This window comes from Rousettus aegyptiacus, unplaced genomic scaffold, assembly GCF_014176215.1.
Source record: "Rousettus aegyptiacus isolate mRouAeg1 unplaced genomic scaffold, mRouAeg1.p scaffold_m13_p_7, whole genome shotgun sequence".
In the NCBI taxonomy this organism is placed as follows: Eukaryota; Metazoa; Chordata; class Mammalia; order Chiroptera; family Pteropodidae; genus Rousettus; species Rousettus aegyptiacus.
The window spans coordinates 26545093-26561146 of NW_023416310.1; the positions used below are offsets into that span (position 1 = coordinate 26545093).

Here is a 16054-nt window from a genome sequence, read left to right on the forward strand (position 1 = left end):
AAAATGTAAATAACTTGTCTCAAAAGAGAAGAGTATAATCGAAAGATTTTCTGTGTTTTCTTTGGAATTACACTGTAGGCACAGTTACACAGGTTAATCAATGAGGATCTCGGGGCTATGAAAGATAAATTATTTTTTTAATCAGCAAGTCTTTGTAGTGATTTGATTCAAACCCTAAAACTTTGCTGCCTGTGGTAAGTCAGATTTCTTGTGATGTGCGAACTTTGAAATAAATGTAAATTATTACTGTGACCAAAATGACAGGGAACTTGATCATTTCTTATTCTTCCAAGAGAAAAATGAACTGATTTGTTTCATAGCAAAAAATAAAATAAACAACACCAGAATGGAAAGAATCCAGAAAAAATGTTTACTTTTATGGAGCACAAATGCTAAGAGGGTTCTGGTATTGTGAAGAAGAGGGTCTTCTATTCACTTAAACCACACGGTTTCTTTTACTCCCTTTGTATCTAAGTATACTACAACTATGGAGCATAGTCCTGCTTTTGACTAGTCATTATTCTCATATATAAAATTTAAAGTTCTATACTTTTTACATGAGGATGCCAGTTTTGCAAACTTATCAGAGTCATTTAACTTCGAATTCTATTATGTTTCTATTGTGTCATGTGAGAACTCTCTCAGTTCATTCATTTAAAAAACATGACCAGGTTTCTGCCAAATAGACTTAGATAGCAAATATGATGCTGTTTTTCTAGCCTCTGGTTTCCAGACTATCTCAAAATTTTTTGAACATAAAGAAAAATAGTATATTTTTATTTAAGAAAAACTAAGTGCTTTTGTGTACCTTGTTGTAATCCAGACTGATATCTCTACAAAAAAACCTGATAAAATTCTGTATGTATGAATCTTTTTCTTAGTGCTTACTATATGTTTCAGCTCTTTTCTAAGCACTTTACTTATTTATTAACTTATTTTAAAAACTCTAAGAGGAGGTATTATTATTATTCCCAGGTGAGGAAACTGAAGCAAGTGAATAACTTGCCTAAAGTTACATAACTAGTAAATGAGAGAGGTGGGATTAAATGGGATTAAAATCTAGACAGTTTGGCCCCAGAGTCAGTGTTCTTAATAACTATTACTCTACGGTAACCTGAAGAAATTTGTTTAGCAGAAAATGTGTTGCTATATTAAAATGCAAATTCTAGGAGGGCACATAATGTAACTCATCCCTTCATCTCTATCCTTGCACTTAGCGCTGAACTTAGGCTATGAAGGGTGCCCAATAAATGTTGGCTGAATGAATGTAAATGAGTATTATATGCAGAGTAATATTCCATATCAAATCATTTTAAAAATTTATTTTGCTACTCTGCTTTGTTGGTGCCCTAAATATATGCCTTGTGTCAATATAATCACTTATTAATGATAACGTAGGGATGGAGCCAGAATTCCTTGGCCTTGCTCAGTTTTAACCCTGTCAGCCTTAGGTATTGCTCAGTGGATCACATGAAAATGAGCTCCTATTGTACCCTTGATAATATGTACTTCCCACCCTTGTGTTCTGAAAGGGTTCCTTCATTTTCAAAATGCAGCAGTGTTCTTTAGAAAGGGAATTTGCTAATGGGTACAGTGTAATCTGGATTCCAAAATGTTTCCAGTAGAATGGAGTAGCTTGCATATCTTTACTGCCAATTTTGTTTCCATTCTCCTTGTGTCTTTGGAGAAAGCATTAACATTGTTTTGTAAGTATCAAGTTCATATTAAATGGTTTACTGAATGGAGGGTTTCTCATATGTCATGGTTTCTTTTAGAAGATAAAAATGAAACAAACCAATTTAAAAAATATAATAGACATATACACTCGTGTTGAATTTGGGGCAATAAAGAAAAGGATAAATGATAAAGTAAAAATAAATCATATTCTCATTACTCAAAGTAATTCATATTACCATCATTCAAAGCTATTGGTTCTCTGTTAACATTTTCATAATTATCCTTCCAGAGAACTGTATGTATATTAGGGCACTTATGTATTATTTTAAGTAAATGAGTTTATATTTTGCATATCATTGGGTAACTTGCGTTTCTTTCACTTAACAATAGGCTTTGGATTTTTTTTTTTTTTTAATGACAGTGAACATTATATGAACATTGTTTTTATTTTAATGACTTTTTAACATTCTGTTTTTTGAATTTATTGGCCTCCTAATATTAAATCTAAATTCCTTTCTTTTATTTTTGCCATTGCAAAGAAAACTGCAATGAATACTATACACACAGATGTGCACACACACGAATTGTTGCTGCATCAAAGATTTTAATTTGTGTGTCATTGTATATAGGCCTTGTGTTTATTGCTTAGGAAGTATCTGTGTTCAAGAGGAACATTGTATGAGTGAATAGAAATGTAACAGGTATCAGGTATTTTTAAAAAATGCTTCTTAAGTCTCGTAATCTATAGGCTTCTTCTCTATCTCCTTTTATCTTTTCCCCCTTGCAGTTTGTTGAAGAAACTGCATTATTTGTCTTGAACGTTTTTCTATAGAGGCTGAATTTTGCTGACTACATGCCCAGGTTGTTATTTAACATAAGCCTCTGTCTTCTCTATTCCCTGCAAATTGATAGATCTAGAGGCTTGAACTGTTTCATGTCTGTCTGTCTTCCTTCCTTCCTTCCTCCCTCCCTTCCCCTTCCCCTCCCTCCCTCCTTCTCTCTCTCCCCTCTCCCTTTCTCTCTCTTTTCTTCCATCCGTCATTCCTTCCTTCTCTCTTTCTTTCTTGTGTGTGTGTTTTTTTTTCTTTTCTTTCCCTGCCTTATTTCAAGTCTATTTCATAGTAAGTGTTATTCTCCTCTGCCAAGAAGCTCTCAATGTCTGGTTGAATGTCTTATTGTAATATTCACATTCTTGATTAATGCCACTAGTTCCTATGCTAATGTCTTTCCTATCATTTGAGTTATATCGATTCCTGAATTTGCATAAAAACCAAATTCAAAACTTAATGGCTTAGAGCGATATCACAAAATAGGAAACTCCAGACCTTGGTCTCATAGACACTGATTTAACACAGTATACAATCCAAAAAGCCTTTATGAAAATTCCAGAAACCAGTCAGGAGGTTGCCATGCCACAGGCCACTTCAAAGCCAAGAACAGCCATATTGAAATGGGTAAGAAAAGCTGTTTCATTTCTACCATGTCAGGCCCTCCCCCAAGCTGATATAGCTCATGGTTGGAAGGAGAAGCCCAACTTTTGGCTTCTTCCTACGGAGGAAAAGAGAAGAGTAGAATATATATGCAAGTTCTGGCTTTTGGAGAGGACTGCCTCAGTGACTAGTTTCTGTCTTACCTGACTCTAGTGCTGACTGAATTGGCATACCTGGTATACCTGTGTGTCGGGGGGAGGCACACAGTACACAAGAGAGCTCAGTGGCTTGTTGCAGTGTCAGAGAACCTAGAGTGCCAGAAAAAGACACCAGAGGAAGCAAGCTCTCTTCTATAAGCTCCTGAAAAAGAAACTGGCAAACCTCTCTAATTGGGAAATTACAGTCACAAGCCCGGAGAAGATATATTTCCATTAAAGGTTTGAGAGGCCCCCAGAATCCCTAGCTGGGCTGATAGATGATGATCTTCCCTGTACAAAGAAAGTCCCTAAAGACTGGGAGAGGTGGCTGTTTTTTAGTTTTTTGTTTGTTTGTTTGTTTGTTTCAAATGCAAAAAATAACAAAGCACAGGAAAAAATGGGAACATGGTCCACATGGCCCAAATCAAAAGAACAAAATAAACTTCCAGGTATCAGCTCTACAGAAGTAAAGACCTATGAATTACAAATAATTCAAAATAATTATCTTAAGGAAGTTCAGCGTGCTATAAAAAGACATAGACAACTAAATGAAATCATGAAAACGATGCATGAACAAAGAGAAAATTCCAAATAAGAGATAGAGACTATAAAAAAGAACCAAACAGAAAATCTGGAGCTAAAGAATACAATTACTAAATTGAAATTTTCATTAGGGAGGATCAATAGCAGACTTGATTAAACAGAAGAAAGAATAAGTGAACTCAAAACAGATCATTTGAAATCATCAAGTCAGATGAACAAAAAGAAAAAAGAATGACGAGAAGTGGGAAAGAAAGACTTAAGGACTTATGGAATTTAATCAAGTTGACCAATGTTTGAAGGAAAAGGAGAGAGAGAGAGGGGCGGGGGCGGCAGGCTGGGACAGAGGGCTTATTTAAAGAAATAATGACTGAAAATTTCCCAAATCTGAGGAAGAAAATGGACACCTAAATTTAAGAAGCTTAAAGAATTCTAGCTAAGATGAACTCAAAGAAGCTAACACTAAACATCACTAGCTATTGGGGAAATGCAAATCACAACCACAGTGAGATACCATCTCACACCTGTTAGAATAGCTATAATCAACAGGACAAGTAATAACAAATGTTGGAGAGGATGTGGAGAAAAAAAAGAACCCTTATACACTGCTGTTGGGACTGCAAATTTGTACAGCCACTATGGAAAACAGTATGGAGCTTCCTCAAAAAACTAAGAATTGATCTACTGTATGATCCAGCAATCCCTCTACTGGATATTTACCCCAAAGACTTGAAAACCCATATCTGAAAAGATATTTGCACACCGATGTTCATAGCAGCGTTATTCACAGTGGCCAGGACATAGAAGCAACCAAAGTGTTCTACAATAGATGATTGGCTAAAGAAGCTGTGGTGCATATATACAATGGAATATTACTCAGCCACAAGAAGAGATGAAATACTGCCAACATGGATGGACCTTGAGATAATCATGATAAGCGAAATAAGCCAGACAGAAAAAGTTGAAAATCACATGATATCACTTATATGTAGGATACAAACCTAAAAGGAACAAATGAACAGGACAAACAAAAAGAGACTCATGGACTGGACTACGGACTAGTGGTTGCCAGAGGGTGGGGTGAGGGGAGAGATGGGAGAGGTAGATGGGGTAAAGGAGGTCAAATATGTGGTGACAGAAAGAAATTTAATTATGGGAGGTGAACACACAGTATAAATATATATGCCTTATTGTTAAAGTATACAGCTGAAACTTAATGAATTTCATTAACCAATGGTACCATAAAAATATACATATAAAAGAAGCTGACAGCAAGACACATCATGATCAAACTGTCAAAAGTTAAAGACAAAGAGAGAACCTTGAAAGCAGCAAGAAAACAGCAATTTGTCATGTACAGGGAGCTCCCATAAAATTAACAGATTTCTCAGCGGAAACCTTATAGCCCAAAAGGGAGTAGGGTGGAATACTCAAAGGGCTGAAATAAAAAGAATTGTCAACCAAGAATAATATATCTGGCAAAACTATTCTTCAAAAATGATGAAGGTAAACAAAAGCTGCGGTTTTCATCACCACTAGACCTGCTTTGCAAGAATTGCTAAAGTGAGCCATTCAAGTTGAAGCGAAAGGACACTAGACAAGAACACAAAAGCATATGAAGGTATAAAGCTCCCAGATATAGGCAAATAAATAGACAGGTACAGAATCCTGTAATGCTGTAATGGGATATATAAATTACTTTTAATTCAAGTATAGAATTTGAAAGATAATAAGATAAAAATAACTACAAAACTTTAATGGATACAAAACATAAAAATATATGATTTATGATATTTTTAACACAAAATGGGTGAAATGTACAGGAGCAGAGTTTCTGTATGCAATTGAAGTTATCAATTTAAAATAATTTGTTATAAGATGTTATATGAAATCCCTATTATAATCACAATGAAAACACAGAAGATGCACAAAAGAAAATTAGGAATGAATCAAAGCATGTCACCACAAAAAAAAAAAATTAACATAACACAAAAGAGGGCAGCAAGAAAGGAGAAGAGGGACAGAATCATTACAAGACTTACAGAAGATAATTAACAAAATGGTAATAGTAAGTTCTTCCCTATCAGTAATTCCTTTAAGTTTAAATGGATTAAACTCCCCAATCAAAAGACAGAGTGGCTGAATGTATTTTTAAAAAAATCCAACTCTATGTTGTCTACAGGAAACTCACCTTAGATATAAGGACATACATATGCTGAAAGTGAAAGTATGGAAAAGAATATTTTGTGCAAATGATAAGCAAAAGAGAGTGAGGTGGCTATACTTATATTAGACAAAATAGACTTTAACAAAAATTGTCACAAGAGGACATTATATAAAGATAAAAGGGTCAATTTACCAGAAAGATATAATAGTTAAAAATATATATGTATCTAATTGCAGAACACCCAAATATATGAAGCAGATAAAGACAGAACTACACAGAGAAATAGTAATACAACAACAGGAGATTTACATACCCCACTTTGAGTAAGACATAGATCAACCAGACAGAAGATCATTAAGGAAATGAGACTTGAACAACACCAGAGACCAATTTGATCTAACAGAAATACATAAAACACTCAACCACTAACAACAAAATACACATACTTATCAAGCACATACACACAATGTCCTTCAGGATACATCACATATTAGAGGACAAAAACAGACTTAACAAATTTAAGAAAATTGCAATCATACCAAGTATCTTTTCTAGCCACAGTGGGATAAAACTAGAAATCAACAGCAAATGGAAAATTCACAAATATGTGGATCTAAAACATATTCTTGAACAACTGATGTGTCAAAGAAGAAATCATAAGAGAAATTCTAGAATATCTTGAGACAAATGAAAGTTAAAACACAGTATACCAAAACTTATGGGATGCAGCAAAAACAGTGCCAATAGGAAAGCTTTAACAATAAACAACTATGTTAAAAAACAAAGAAAGATCTCAAATCAACATCCTCAAAAAAGGAAAACAAACTAAACCTAAAGTTAGCAAAAGGAGGAATTAATGAAGATCAGAGAAGAAAGAAATGAAATAGCGAATAGAAAAATAATAATACATCGATGAAATTTAAAGTTGTTTTTTCGAAAAGATAAAATTGACAAACCTTTAGCTAGACTAAGAAAAAAAAGAAAAAAGACTCAAATAACAAAAATCAGAAATGAAAGAAGAAATATTATAGCTCATGTCGTGGATGTAAAAAGGATCGTAAGAGACTACTATGTACAATTATATAGTAACGAATTTGTAACCTAGAAATAATGGATAAATTTCTAGAAACATATAACCTACCAAGACTGAATCATGAAGAAATAAAAATTCTGAACAGAACTATAACTAGTAAGGAGATTGAATGAGTAATCAAAAAGTTCCCAAGAAAAAAAACTGAGGACTAGATTGCTTCCCTGGAGAATTCTACCAAACATTAAAAGAACACTAATTTTTCTCAAACTTCCAAAAAATCAAAGAGGAGAGGATACTTTCAAACTCATTCCATGAGCTCAAATCAGACAAAAGATACCATATGAATGAATGAAGCTGTACTCTTACCTTACACCATGTACAAAAATCAACTCAAAATAAATTAAAGACCTAAATGTGAGACCTAAAACTATAAAACTCCTAGAGGAATACCTAGGGGGAAAAGCTTCATTACATTGGATTTAGCAATGATTTTGTGGGTATGATACCAAAAGCACAAGCAACAAAAGCAAAAATACATAAATATCAAACTTAAAAACTTCTGTTCAGCAAAGAAACTATCAACAAAGTGAAAAAGCAACATATAGATCGGGAGAAGACATTTTTAGACCATGTATCTGATAAGGGGTTAGCATCCAGAACACATAAAGAACTATAAGTCAACAACGAAAAACAAACAAACCAATTTAAAAATGGGTAAAGGACTTGAATAGACATTTCTCCAATGAAGATATACAAATGGCCAACAAGCAGCATGAAAAGATGCCCCACTTCACTATTCACTAGAGGAATGCGAATGAAAACCACAATGAAATATAACCTCAAACCCATGAAGATCGCCACTATGAAAAACAGTATGGAGGGTCCTCAAAAAACTGAAAACAGAATAAGCATATGATTTAGCAATCCTAATTCTGGGTATAGATCCAAAAGAATCGAAAGCAGAGTTTTGAAGAGATATTTGCACGCCCATGTTCACTGCAGCAATTTTCACAGTAGCCAAGAGATAGAAGCAACCTGAATGCTCATCACCATATGAATGGATAAAGAAAATATGGTATATACTGTATACATAGAGTGAAATATTATTCAGCTTTAAAAAAATAAGTAAATTTTATTATTTGCTACATACAATATGATTCAATCTTCAAGATATTATGCTAAGTGAAATAACCAGTCACAAAAAGGTAAATACTTGATGATTTCACTTATACGAGGTCTCTAAAGTAGTCAAACTCTTAGAAACTGAAAGTAGATTGGTGGTTTCCTGGTGTTGGGGCAAGTGGGAAACTAAAGTTTCTTTAATTTTAATGTTTGTTTTGTTTCACTATTTTTGCTTTCTTCTTCAGGGACCTTTATTGTATGTATGTTGACCTCTTCGTGTCTTCTATATATGTTACTTTATCTCATGTCTCTATGATTTCTCTTCGTTTCTTAAAAGATTTTTTTTTCTTTTCACTTTCTATTTTTCTTAAAGCATTAACGGTATGTTTATTTACTCATGTTTTTATGGTTTTGTTTTCATTTTTGAAAAACATTTTTTTATTTCTAATTTTTTTATCACCTTATTTCTGGGTCTAATTGTGATTTATGTTCTTTAATATCATCTATCATTTTCTTAATTTCTTTCATCTTATTTTAAAGTATTAAGTTAGAATTTCCATCTGTTTTATAGGCATGTATTTATTTTATGTTTTTATTATCTATAGATTTAATATTTCTCTTTATTCTTTTCTAGTAGGAGATTTCTATGGGATTCAACCACAGTCTTTTTTTGTGGATTGTTTTTATGTGAAAGTAATTATCCTCAACATTTAGGTAGGAAGGTTGTGTTAGAATAGCTTTTCTAGCTTTATAGTTCTAGAACTCTCAATTCTGTTTTCAAAAATAGGACCACAAACATTATGAAATGTCTGTTTCTTCTCCTCTTCCATTTTATCTGGATCTTCTCTTTCCTTTGACTATATTGCACCATCCTGTTTAGTTTGCATCTCACTTTTAGGCATTTTTCCTTCATGAGGTCAGCTTCAGACCCTTTGCACTCTTACCCAGAAAATGGAATGGGAAATAGTTTCTCTTTTTCAGTTGCAGTTCTTAAATTTGTAGTCTCTGCTTTCCAGGGAATACCCTGTAGCAATTTGGAGGTGTTCATGGTTTGTTCCCATCTGTTGTATTTTGTCATTCATGGAGATACCTCGTCAACTGGTTTTGTTGCAGTTGTGTCCATGGTTTTGTTTTTTCTATTTAAAAAGTATGCTACTATCCTGATTTAAGAAACCAAGTATTGAATTTTGCTATATATTACTAAAATAATATCCAGAAAAAATATTTCTATTTATATAGTATGTATGATTGTTATTTTCTCCCTTCTCTCAATAATCTTAGGTATTAGGTTTATTTTGGAATTGTCAATTCACAAAAAATAACACTTTATTGAATTTTTATTTCCATTTTATTTAATATTTGTGGAGTTAACCACTTTTCAAATATTTATAGTCTGCTGCATTTTTTTCTATTATGAATTGTTTATTCTTTTGTCTATTCCCCCATTGATATGCTTGTCTCTTATTGATGTCTAAGATCTCTTTGAATATTAGGGATATTAACCTTTTATTTGTTATGTTTTGTTAATGTTTCTTCCCCACCTGTTTGCCTTTCACACTTTAAAAAATTGTTAAAAATTCTATGTATTTAAATGTCAGCATTTATTATTATTATTTCTTATCCCATGAAATGATAACATATATTATTCAATTACATTAAATATGGAATGCTTTAAATCAATGACATTCAAAGATTAACTAAAATATTTTTCTTGGAAATTTTTGAGCCATAAAGCTTTGAAAATTATTAAGAGAATACAAGATGGACAAGATAGTATGTAAATTTAAAGATCGATAACCAAAATCAATTGGATATCCTAACTAAGGCAATAATTGAAAGGTTAACTTAAGGAACTGCGATGTTATTGATGATAAATATGAACAGAGTGCTTGAGATATGGAGTATAGAAGAGGTTAGTCAGATAAATGGGAATTAGTTTAGATGGTGTACACACACATTAGATATATACACACATATATAGACATATATATGTATGTGTGTGTCTGATATCTAATAAATAGTAAGAAGAATGAATTTAAATAACTACAGGATATATGTTTATATATTCATATATATGTATTTAGATATAATACACACACACACACAAACACACATATATACGTGGTAGATATTTGGATATTTGTTAGGTATTATAGATCCTCAAAGCAAAGGAATCAGTTGGGTGATAAATTAAAAAAAAGCTAATATTTATATAAAATGTTTACTCTGTGGGTAGCCATTGTGTTTTCATGTATTTTTTTAAAAAGTAAACTTTACAACAGTGTTGTGTGGTAGATATTATTTTCAGTATTTTGTAGATGTTGGGAAAGTGAATTGGCATATTAGAAAAAACATGGACTTTGGAGTTAATTAGTTAAGTGGAGTAAGGTGGAGTAAGCTTAACCACTAACTAGCTGTGTATTACTTTGGTCAATTCACTCCTCTCTGAGTCTTGGCTTTCTCATGTAAAAAAGGAGATAAAAATAGTATTTTACTCCAAGGGGTTGTAAAGATTTTCAAAGGAATTATTTATGATTTTTCCCAAAAGAATAAAATAAACAATATTATTTTAACCAGTGCATAAAATTTGCTTTTGGAGTTTATTTGAATGGTTATTATTTCTTATTGTGAAGATTAAATGAGATAATGCAGATAAAGTAAATTCCATAGTAGTCATTTAATAAATGGTGGCTATTACTACCGTTGTTGTGAGGCTCAATCTGATAACTTGTCCAAGGTTTGAACTTGTTTGTCAGCTTTTAAAAGCCTCTTTGCATGAAAATATTCATGTGAAGACACTTATAATACAAATATTTCATATATCCTCTCAGTTTAACAAATATATATAGATGATACAAGGTAAGTCAAGCCCTAAAGATACAAAAAAGTAAGACATGGTTTCTGTTATGTAAAAGCCACAGTCCGATGAGAGGGCAGGCTAATAAAAGAAAGAAGTGATTGCTTTCTTGAAATTATGCAAGTCATAAAACAGCATTTTGGAGCCTGGTTTTTAACAGATTTTGATTCTTCAGATAAAACAAGTTACATATTGATGGTTTAAATGTTGGAGTTGAATAATAAAATAAATTTGCTTGTATACATTTAATACCTCCTTATTTAATCATTATTTTATATTTTTCCTAGCTGCTTTAAAATCTGTGCACATTTCCTTCCTACCTCTCCTGAGAGTGACATGTGACCAGTACATTTCAGTTATTATCATGAGAAATAAACCAGAAGAGAGGAAAGATGGGGGAACAGCTGATTTAGCATTTACTCTTCCAGGATTTACGATGTAGGAGCAGCAGGAATGTTTCCAGTGATAAAATAGTGGTTGAACTGCTATCTGGTGCATCTTATTATCAATTATCACTAAAGAGAAAGCCAGAGATATGGAATGCTATTGGCCAAAGTATGTTTTTCTGGGCATTTTCTCTGTGTTTCACTTTATGAAAAATTATAAGCCTTATATTAAGAAACCAAGTAGTTTATTTATGTAATGGAAACTTCATTTTAGAGTTTACATATTATTTACCAAAATTCTAACAATCTATATTTTAAAAATTAAACATTAAACCACTAATAAATTAAATCTAAATAATTTCATTGTTGAAGAAGGATCATGGTGGTAAATGATATAACAAAACTTTTTTTTTAAGGGCCCTGTATTTAGTACATTTTATAAATAATTCCAAATTTCCAAATTTTAAAGTGTGTATTTAGAGAGATAAATTATCTAGAGAAAACAAGTTATACACAGCAAATTTCATTCAATATAGAATAACCATCTTATGGACAATGAAATATTTCTGTCTCATGATTTTACTTGGTAAGGAATTTTTAATAGAGACTGAGGTTACAAAATATAAAAACAAATGCTTTATCCTCAGAGAATTTACAGTTTAATAAGTAAACTGTCCAGTAGAAACCCAACTGACAAAAGCTAAAACAGTTTATGAAGAGAAAATCCAACCACCCAGGGAGGCGATAAACTTGCTAGGATCATGGTCCTCTATGGCTGATTTTTGATTAATGGAGTACTCATCATTTAACTGTGCCCTTCTTTTACAGCTGCCTTTCAACCAGCAAACTGGAACCAATTGTTCTATTTAGAGATTATCTGTGAGGCACCATCCAAATTGAATGCTATCAAGCAGCAATTACATGAATTCTAGCATAGATTATCTGCTTACTTGCAGCACAGGAGCAAAAAGAATGATCTGTTTTAGAACTCTATTAATTTCATCACATGATACATGGCATCATATGAGCATATGAGCATCATAATAAACATCATAATTCTTTGGAATTGGGAGGTATCTCTGAACTTAATAGAAATTTAGAGTATGAAAAGAAGATAAGCATTTGGAGAAAGAAAAAGTGAAAAACTTAGTTATGTGCTGGAGTAATTTTTTTCAAAAACTATATAACCAGACAGCATATTCTATTACTATTTAATTCTTTTATGTCTGTCAACTCATCTAGATCTCAAATCTCTAATGCAGTGATTGCTTAAGGTTCAAATTCAGCATACAACTGTTCTGGGTCTCCCTCACCTCCCTACATCAAAAGCTCCTCCTCTGTATTTCAAATAGCCTTGTATGTTATCTTGATAAATTGCACTGACACCACTGTAGATGCATTGAAACACTCTCTGTTGAAATACTTGATTTTCACATTTGTCTTCTTATATTGCTGAAATACAAGCTCCTCAAACTAGAAACTGCCTTATTCAGTACCTGGTACATTGAAGACTCCATGTAAAACGAAGCCTCAGTAAATAGAATATGTACTTACAAACAACAACATAGACACTTAATGTGAAATTGGCACAAGAATGATAAGACCTGAGATACAGTGATAGATGCAATTCAGGAATGTTACAAGAATGATAAGACCTGAGACATAGTAATAGATGCCATTTAAGAATATTACTGTACTCTTTCCTTAACCACGGTTTGCTTTCCGTGGTTTCAGTCAACTACAGTTCGAAAATATTAACTGAAAATTTGTTATCTTGAAAAAGGAATATAAAACTGGGCCTTATATGAAAAGTAAGGGTTTGTAGACATAGGTGAGAATAAGGAGACATTTTGAAAAGAATTGACTGGTGTGCCTAAAGCAGAGCTAGCAAAATTCATTTGGCCCGAGGATGGTACCGATAGGGAAGAGGAGTGTTGGATAGCCCTCTTAGTAAATTAATTAATTAATTAATTAGTTCATTAATTAATTTTTCAATCCACTCCCCCAGCTTTATTGAAGTACAATATACAATTAGTTGTTCAGATTTACATTGTACAATTCAATGAGTTTTTTCAATTATAGTTGGCATACAATAATATATTAGTTCCAGTTGTACAGCATAGTGATTAGAGGTCTGTATAACTCACAAAATGGGCACCCTACTAAATCTAGTCCCCTTCTTCCCCCTTATGTATTTTTACAACATTGTTGACGATTTTCCTTATGCTACACTTATATCTCCGTGACTATTTTGTATCTGTCCATTTGTATTTCTTACTTCCTTTGCCCCTTTTCACCATCCACTCCCCCTTCCTCCACCTCCTCTCCTGTCTGGATAGCCTTCTAAAATAGAAGGGAAATTTCATCAAAAAGTCTCATGCATGATCTTATTTTCATTTTGATTTACTAGAGTCATATTGTAGGCATATCAACATTACCCTTCAAATGCATCTTTAGAAATTAGCAATTTCTAAAGTAGAAATAGCCTGTGATTGCATCTCTGAGAACCATCTACTCTTCTATGTCCCTTAGAACTGAAGCTTTAGGATATCCATCAAAACCTTTTCTTTTTTTCTTATTCTATAATGTATAGTGACTGAAATGATATTGCATTTGATTTTTGTGTAAAACAGGATTAAGTCACTGTTTAAAAAAAGAGAGATGACTTGACGATTTAAAGAAAAGGCTTCTTCTTAATATATTTAAGAATCTAAAATGTCTCTTGTCCTTAGGGTAGCACTGTAGTTCTTCGGTGCTTGAGTCGCTATTGCAATTTATACTGTAGCTACAAAGAAAATTGTAGTTTTTAAAACTGTTTATTCCAGGTGCTTTCAAAATAAAGACACTACAAAATGGTAAAGTGTATTGTTGAAAAAAAATGAAGAGATTATTAAATCCTTAAAGATCTAGAATATTATAAATTCAAATGATCCCACTCAGCAATATGGGATCCCTTTACAGGTTTGCATATTGTAATATGTTCTTAAAGTGGGATGTATATGACTTTATAGCATAAATTATTTACAGTTTTCAGCTGCCGAATCCCTTTTTGCTGTGAAATGTGTTCATTTTATTGCGATAATATGTATCAAGAATATAAGCAAATTTTAAAATTTTGTGACATTCAGGTCTTTATAGTACTTTATGCATTTTTAAGAACTTTGAGTAATTCAATTCTATAAAAAAAATTGTCTTGTAAAAACTACATTAACATCCCATGTTACATGTATCAGTGCTCAGTAATTTTTGTTGAATTGAATTAAATTATATCCACAGATGTTTAATAAAAAGTGCACCTGATTTGTAATCTACAGTCCTGGTAGCCGTGGTCAAGTCGTATACTTTCCCTGTCCTTTAGTTTCCTCATCTGTAAAGTGGAGATAATATTTCACGGGGATGATCTAAGGATCAATGTTTAGGAAGAAAATGCTCCTAGAACATGACAAATGGTGGATACAGACTCTGTCATAACTATTATTATTGTCCAAGTGGCTTATTAATGAAGTAATAAAAGAAAGATTCATGCAATTATATTAATAATAGTTCTGGGTCATAGGCTCTGCAAAAGTAGTACAATGAGGATACAGAGAATTTAGGAAAATAAAGAATATGTAAATGAAGTTTGAGAAACACTGTGGAAATATTTTACCACATACAATTATATCTATGTATCTAATCACTATCTTTTAAAAAACTCTATAAAAATCCAGCTTGCAATAGTTCATTATTAAGTTAATAGGAAGTTGGAGATTTGATATAATAAAGCAACATTTACTTCATAGTAGAGCAAACCCATGATACCATCAGAAAGTTTGGAGAAGCGCAGAATTAGTGTACACGAGTATCTACCCTGAGAACCACCTGATATTTATTGGGCTGGTATGTTACTTTCCATACAATGATATTGTTTACATACGAATATAGTTCAAATAAATTTGCTTAACCCTATAACAAATAGAAACTTTTAAAACTGTATCTCCCCACTCTAGTTTGGAATTGAAAAAAAATTAAAGTTGAAAGCTTAAACTGTAATGATTAAATAAACAGCTTAAAAATAATGCCTGTCTGTAGCTGGAGAAAATGATTATAATAATTCAAAAGTAGTCTACGGCCATGCCACCCTTAACAAGCCCAAACCCATCTGATCTCGGAAGCTAAGCAGGTTCAGGCCTGGTTAGTATTTGGATGGGAGACTACCTAGGACGACCAGGTGCTGTAGGTGTAAAAAAATTTAAAAAATAAGGGATTGTAAGCTGACAAGGTCCTTGCAATCTGTAAGGTCAACCAAGGGTTGCCTTGCCTAAAAAAAAAAAAAAAAAAAAAAAAAGATTCAAAAGTATAGCTTTAAAGCCTTTTTATACCTATAATTATTAGGTGCCTATCATTTTTTGATTGAACACTTACAGCTTCTTCTATTTCTCTATCTTGCCTGGCTGCCATTTCTCACTTATGAAAGGGATTGAATGTCCATCAGAGCTTTTGTCAGTAGCACAGAATAGTCATTTGAAGAAGATGGTGGCAGGTCAGATATGTAAAGACACGTAAAGAAAAAACTAAGTTGGTAGGCTTAAATTCAGGACTATAAACATACCTATAATGGTAGAGCCATGGGCTAGGCCTTGGCACCGGTGAAAGATGGGAGTGT

The 16054-nt window shown here is 32.6% G+C and overlaps 1 protein-coding gene and 1 pseudogene across 2 annotated transcripts in view; both read left to right on the forward strand.

The window, feature by feature from the left end:
* The window catches only part of CAMKMT (calmodulin-lysine N-methyltransferase), a 326415-nt gene that overhangs the window by 86121 nt on the left and 224240 nt on the right, over positions 1 to 16054 (forward strand). The gene's annotated exons all lie outside the window — the stretch shown is intronic.
* LOC118605736 lies at positions 15513 to 15631 on the forward strand (annotated as a pseudogene).